The 7644-nt window shown below is 42.2% G+C and overlaps 1 long non-coding RNA gene across 1 annotated transcript in view; it reads left to right on the top strand.

The window, feature by feature from the left end:
* The window catches only part of LOC111550767, a 25918-nt gene that overhangs the window by 14390 nt on the left and 3884 nt on the right, over positions 1–7644 (top strand). Inside the window, exon 3 of the long non-coding RNA XR_002734170.2 lies at positions 1439–1502. This is a non-coding gene — a long non-coding RNA (uncharacterized LOC111550767). The remainder of the gene's footprint in view (positions 1–1438; positions 1503–7644) is intronic.

Below are 7644 nucleotides of genomic sequence, written 5' to 3'. Positions count from 1 at the left end.
AAAGAAAGAAAGAAAGAAAGAAAGAAAGAAAGAAAGAAAGAAAGAAAAGAAAGAAAGAGAGAGAGAAAGAAAGAAAGGCAAGTAAGCAGCCAGAGCGCTGGGAGCCCATGGAGGAACGGCCCTGGAGGCAGACTTCCCTCAGGTAAGAGCACAAGCTTTGGCAGTAGCCAGCCTGGTTTTGCACCCTAGCACTGCCGCTTATTAGACGTGCCATACTGGGCAAGTTACTTAACCTCTTCATGCATCAGCTTCTCATCTATAAACAGTAGTGCCTATGCGGGAATGCAGTGGTGGTTGAAGAAAGAAGGAGAAAAGGGCCTAGGACATCAGAAATAGGTCGGACTAGAGCTAGGGGTGCGGTACAGCTTGGAGGCTCTGGAAGTGAGTCCTGGAGTCAGGGCTGTGAGACATGAGAGGAGGCTCTGGCAGAGGCACATGTTCTCTGTGCAAATCCAAGGAGCCCACCAGGAAGACCCGGAATTGCCATCACTGGCGTATCCACCAACTCTTGCAGGTCCTGACCTTGGAGGCTGCCTCATGCTCTCACATTCTTTTCTGCGCAGACACCTGCAGCTGTGTTGGTAGCTGTCCTTCCAACGGCTTGGGGTAGGGGAGCACAGCCGGGGGGCACGTAGTTGGGATGACGGTGAGGAGGGGTGCTATGGAGAAGGGGTCTCAAGTACTAAATTGAAGCCGGGAAGGCTCAAAGGCAAATATGGATTCTCTACAGCTCTGATGGAAAGCCTTGCTCCAATCTGAATTCTGGTCTTCCAAGAAAAATCACAAGCACTGACAGGCTCTTTAATATGGGTTCCAGCCACAGGTCAGAGATCAAACGTCGCTGAACCAGTGTGAGGAAAAGAATGGCAGGCAGACGCCTTCTTTTTCCACACACAGACTGTAATCAGCTCTCCACAAGGTCATCCCGGAACACCAAGGACAGTCCGGATACCTCCTGGCTCTCCTCAGTAATGGACAGAAGCAGTGGTGCAGATAATCTGCCCAAATGGTGGGTAATCCAAAAGCCATTTCTATTTGGCCTTGGGAGAAGCTTCTGTGCTCGTTCTGAGTATGGGTGTGTGTGAGCCTCCCTGCCAGGTCCATGTGCACAGTGAGGCCGCTCTCAGGGAAGGTGTCCTGCTGGCAGCAGGGGCCGTGGGTACTGGCAGGGAGTCGGCAATGGAAAGGGCGGCTCAGGAGGAAAGGGGTGCAGATGGGCTCCATTTGGCCTCCTTCCTTGGTCCATTCTCATCTTCCTGGGCCCTGCGGACACATGGCCTGGGCTCCTTTGGCCTCTGGCTTTCAAGCTGGTTTGAGCTATAGGAGATGGAGCAGAGAAAGGAGAGGAAGTCCGGCATCTTTCTTCCCTGCTTCCTTCCGGCTCTGGCATCTGGTGCAGTCTCGCTCATCATCTCCGCTTCCCTCTGCTTCTTCCCAGGCTCCAGTTCTCCCTGGGTTCCAGGAACACCATCTCCTTCCTCGTCTCTTCCATCCCAGGGAAGGTAAGAGAACTTTCATTCAATAGAGAAAACACTGTTTTTTTAACCAAAGCTATGTGGGAGTGGGGACTGGGAGTGTATGTAGAAAGGTAGGGAGTTGATTACGGTTAAGTCCTTGTCTATCTAATTTACCATGCCTAGAAGTAAAAAGATAATGTAAGAACAGATACATCAAAAAATAGCTGCCCAGAACTGAAAACAAGGACTTGAATAGATATTTGTACACCTGTGTTCATAGCAGTATTGTTCACAGTAGCCACAGGCAGAAGAAAACTAAATGTCCATCGACAGATGAATAGAAATAAAATGTTACATATAAAAACAATAGAATATTATTCAACCTTAGAAAGGAATGAAATTCTGTACAATGTGGATGAACCTTGAGGACACTATGCTAAGTGAAATAAGCCAGTCTCAAAAGGACAAATATCGTATGATTCCACTTACATGAGATACCTAAAATAGGCAAATTTATAGCGACAAAAAGTACAGCAGTGGTTACCAGGCACTGGGGAGAAAGGGGAATGGGGAGTTAATGGGGACAGAGTTTCTGTTTACGAAGATGAAAGCATTCTGGAAATGGATAGTGGTGATGATTGCATGACACTGTAAATGTACTTAATGTTAGTGAATTGAATACTTGAAATAGTTAAAGTAGTTTAAAAAATAGTTGTGTAAGAATAGCATTTAACGTTATGGTGGTGACTATCAGTAGCCGTGGAGAGGAGTTGTGAGTGCTTACCACCAGGAAGTGACACTCGGGGGCTGGAGGAAGACTGCAAGAGAATGCTGCCTTTCACTGCAATCCTTTCAGTGCTATTTTACTTTAGAGGTACAGTTAACATTTGATGCAGTGCTTACGACATGCCAGGCATGCTTTGCACACTTACATGTATGCTCACGTAATCCTCCTATCAATGCCATGATGCAGTAGCAGTACCTGTGAGGATCTGCATTTTGCAGAAAAGGAAACAGAGATAGGTGGTAAGGCCTCCATCTCAGGCAGGCTGCCCAGAGGCCCTGCTCTTAATCATCCTACTTTGCTGCCTCTTGTGCACATATATGACCGGGATGAATGAAAAAAGTTAAAAATATGCTGTAGTGAATATCCTTGTATACATATTTTATGTGCTTGTGTGAGGTTATCAGACTCCTAGAAGTGAAATAACCTCAATTTTCACAACAGAAAAAACATGGCATTCAATTCATCATGTGGATATAAAAACTATTAGAACACTGATACTGACATTATACTCATTTTATTATGGAATTGAAGCACAGAAGCAAATGACTTTTGTTTGTATTCATGATTTTTAACAGGTCTCCTGGTTCTTCTAGCCCCTCTAATTTCCTCTCATCTCTCCTATAACAACAATGATCAGAATGATACCTGAGGAATAAACCGTAAGAAAAATGAGCATTGAGAGGGTAAATCAAGCTTCCTTTAGAAAGAGAGGAAAATAATTTTGCAGTTGCTAAACATGTTGAAATATTATTTTTACAGTGAAAACAGTTACATCACAAGTTTAAATTACATTTCCATCTGAAATGGAGTCGATTTGCACCACCTACTGGAATATACAGCTTCATATAGTCAGAGGTTTAAAATTACAAAACTACTTTTGAGAATTCAGAGTTACATTTCTAGTTATCTTTAAGAAACCAGCTCCTTTGACATGTTGGAAATGCCAAACACGAATTTACTTCAGGGACTATTTTCTAAAACAAACTCTCTTTAGAAGCCAAATTTAATCATCTAGCTAAATTAACAAATTGTACAACTGCTTATAAAAATAAAATGATTAAGCCAAATACATCAACCAAACAGATACAAATGTAAATTAGAAGCAAAACTGAAACCAGTATACATTATCAGTTGCTAAATCACTATTGAAAAACAGAATTCAAGCAGACAACTGGAAAATGACAGGAAACATAAGCAAACAGGATAATAAACAGAACACAACATTAATTTAAAAAGAACTCACCCAATGAAAATGTGATAGTGTTTACATCCAAAGTAATAATCATTGTCATGGCTTAATTACAGCCTGAACATCAATACACAAAGTATTCATATTTAGGCTCTTTGGCATTTTAAAGGAAACTCCAACAAAAATTTTCATTTTTTTATGACAAACTACTCCAAGCAATAAATTCCTCAATATATAGTAGCAACATTTATTATTATGTAATTGGCAAGAATGCATAGAAAAAAATACATCCACAGTATCTGCTGTTCTAGATGAAATTGCTTTAGAATAGAAGCCTAAATATATTACATTTTAATTTCTTGAAACCTATTACAGCATTTCACTTATTTTATGGGTATTTTGTCTGAAAATTGATTTTATTTTTATATGTCAACTAAATTAGATGTCAACTAAATTAACTGAAGCATAAAATATGCTGGCAAGATATATTTACAAATACACTCCACAAAATGGTGTGCAAGTAACAAGAACCTGATTTAAAGTCACAGGCACAAAAAGACCTGGGCAGAGTGACCAACTGATCCACAGTCCTCCTTGTGGTTGCAAGTGATTTGTGTATGACAAGCCTGTTTACAGTGACAAATGTTAGATGCAAGGTTGCTAGAAGGTTTGCCTTTCTCATTTTAGTTCATTGCTTATGTGATTTCATTTCTAAAGTTCTCATCTGCATTGGAAAGCTTGGATTGTTTCATTTCTACCAGGTAAGCAGGCAGGTACCTTTCCTCAGGTATCACCTCCATGGCTTACCTCACCAATTCCATGGGGATGGCTCCTACATATTTTAAATCTGCAACCCCAATCTCTCTTTCTTTCTTTTTTTTTTTTTTTTTTTTTTTTTTTTTTTTTTTTTGAGAGTGAGTCTCACTCTGTTGCCCAGGCTGGAGTGCAGTGGTGCAATCTCAGCTCACTGCAACCTCTACCTCCCAGGTTCAAGCGATTCTTCTGCTTCAGGCTCCCAAGTAGTAGCTGGGATTACAGGTGCCCACCACCACACCCAGCTAGTTTTTGTATTTTAGTAGAGATGGGGTTTCACCGTGTTGGCCAGGTTGTTTTCGAACTCCTGATCTCAAGTGATCTGCCCACCTCGACCTCCCAAGGTGCTGGGATTACAGGTGTGAGCCACCACGCCCAGCCTCAACATCTTTTCATAGCTTGGCAGTACATGCTCGTGTCTACTTGCTACCCTCTCAGATGTCCCAAAGGCATCTCAAAGTGCACATGTCCCAAAGCCAGCTCATGACCTCCCCGGTCTTCAACCCTCATCCTCTCTCAGTGTCCCCACCTCATCCATCCTATTTTATATGATTTGGCTCTCTGTCCCCACCCAAATCTCATCTAGAATTGTAATCCCTACCTATCAAGGGAGGGACCTGGTAGAAGGTGATTGGATCATGAGGGCAGTTTCCCTCATGCTGTTCTCGTGATAGTGAGTTCTCATGAGATCTGATGGTTTTTAAAGTGTGGCACCCCCCTCGCTCTCTCTCCTGCTGCCATGTAAGACATGCCTTGCTTCCCTTTTACCTTCTGCCATGACTGTAAGTTTCCTGAGGCCTCCCTCACCATACAGGACTGTGAGTCAATTAAAACTCTTTTCTTTATAAAAGACACAGCCTCAGATAGTTCTTTATAGCAGTATGAAACGGACTAATACATGGTTCATCCAATCAGATATGCCTGGTGCTTACTTTCCTCCTCATTCCTAACCCAATCCATACACAAAGCCCTGGCCTTCTGATTTTCCATATCCCCCTGAAGCCTGTCTGACTCACTCCATCTCCTCCTCTCCCCCACTATTCCAAAGAATTATCAGGTCTAATGGAATCAACCCAAATGCCCACCAATGACAGACTGGATTTAAAACTCTGGTACATATTCACCATGGAATACTATGCAGCCATAAAAAAAGAATGAGCTCATGGCTTTTGTGGGAACATAGATGGAACTGGAGGAAAATTATTCTTCTTAGCAAATTAATGGAGGAATGGAAAACCAAATATTGCATGCTCTCACTTCTAAGTGGGAGCTAAATGATAAGAACTTATGAACACAATGAAGGAAACAACAGACACAGGGGTCTACTTGAGGAGGGAGGGTGGGAGAAGGGAGAGGAGCAGAAAAGGTAACTATTGGGTACTGGGCTTCATACCTGGGTGATGAAATAATCTGAACAACAAACCCAGTGACATGCATTTACCTGTGTAACAAATCTTTACATATACCCTCAAACCTAAAATTAAAGTAAAAACAAACACACAATACTGTTATCAGAAAACATTAATTCCTTAATATTATCAAATGTCTACTTAATATTTACATATTTCACATTTGAGTGTCTAATATTTTGCTTTTCTAAAAAAAAAAAAAAAGGAAAAAGAACAGGTTTAGCCTGGACTGATTTAGTAGCCTGGTCTAGCCTCATTGCCCCTGATCATGTGACGCCTGTCTAAAAGCCTTTTACTGTGGGTGGACCTACTTTCTTAGTAAGGCCATGGAGGCCCTTCCTGATCTGGTGCCCACTGCCTGTCCAGCCCAGCTCACACCTGAGCCCCTGTCCTCTTAGCTTTTCATGCCTCACTCTGGCTGTGCTCTCCACCACCACTAGGACTTTGCCGACACTTTTCTCTCTGCCTGAAATTCTCTTCTCTTTCCTTCTTTGCAAAGTTACCTCCTCCTAACTTTCCTCAGTCAACTCAGAGTTGCAAATTTACATTTTAGGGGGCACTTATTTGGAAGTCTGTGTGCCCCCACTAGACGGTTTTTACTCACCTTTGTGTTCCCAGCACCCAGCACATGACCTGCACATAGGAAATATGGAATGATTCACTCAGACCAGAGCCAGAGAGGTACCCGCCCTGGGCCCCATGAGGCTGCGGTTCCACTCTGGCCCTCCTCTGACCACCACTCCCCACATAGGGTGAGGAGACAGGTGCACCTGGAGCTCCAGGGAACTGACCCTAACGGCTCCAAGCCTACTTTTAGGGCCTGTCCCCAAGAGGACTTGGTGTACACACCCCAAACCAGAGGGGTGGCCAAGGGACAGTTGTTATGAAGGCAAGAGGACATAACATATTTAATAGCTTCCAAGGGGCAGCTGTTATCAAGGTGTATTTATCAAGGAAGGAGGCTAGAACAGATTTTCTTTAATAATGAGTTAGCTTAATCTATAAAAACTTCAACTATTTGGACATATGCTATTCAGACCTCCATGTGCAGTTTTCCCAAAGCCCTGCAAATGTTAGCACAGAGTTTTTGGTTTCACAAGTATCTGAGAATAAACTTTATATCAACACTTATATCGAGATGATTCCCTGTACCCCGTCTGAAATCTGAGTTCAAAAGAGAATTGACTCTTAAAAAAGTCAGTACGATTCCCCAAACTCACTGATAATCACAATGAATGAGGGGGTGGAAGAGAGTAGGGATAAAATATTGAAGCCGTTCAGTATGAAAAGTGTGTTCCAAAATCATTATACACCAAAATTCTGGAAAAAAAAATATGTTATTTGGGTAGTGGGACCATGAATTTCCTTGCTTTTTTACATTTTACTACAGTTTGAGTTTTATTTAATAAATATGCTTACATTTGTAATGAGAATCTTATGCTTTTGAAAAATCAAGTTACCATTCTATTTCATGTGTAGAATGTGAACATTTTGCCCGAGTCTGTCACCTTTGTTATTCCTCGCATGAAAGCAGTGCTAGGAATTTTCTGTCCATATATTTGCTTTGCTGGCAGAGGCAAAAACAGTGTATTTTCAGAGCACAGTGGGAAAGGACTATGGCTTAACTTCCATTTTATGTAGTGAGAGTCATGGACATACTTCATTTATAGGTTAAAATAATGTGGTGCCTGGCTGGTGGACCTGGAGTTCACTGGATTTTAGGCAGCTACCTGCATTTTCTTTTATTACCCCTACTACCTCATTTCCATTAAGCCCACTTTGATTTCCTTTCAGTTTCCTAATTGGTGTCTGGAGTTGCTTTTTTTTTTATAGCCATGCTTCTAGAAATCCAGTTTTCTTTTTCCTTAGAAATAATTGTTTAGTTATTAAGCTAGAAAAAGCCCAAGGGTTTCTTTGAGAGCCCCATTGCCTACCTCCCCCCCCCCAGGTCCATCCCCCAGTTGCCTACCTCCCCCACCCCAGGTCCAT

Source organism: Piliocolobus tephrosceles, chromosome 9, assembly GCF_002776525.5.
Source record: "Piliocolobus tephrosceles isolate RC106 chromosome 9, ASM277652v3, whole genome shotgun sequence".
Classification (NCBI taxonomy): domain Eukaryota; kingdom Metazoa; phylum Chordata; class Mammalia; order Primates; family Cercopithecidae; genus Piliocolobus; species Piliocolobus tephrosceles.
Note: the sequence above shows the minus strand (reverse complement) of the source record. Positions and strands in the feature narration are given on the sequence as shown.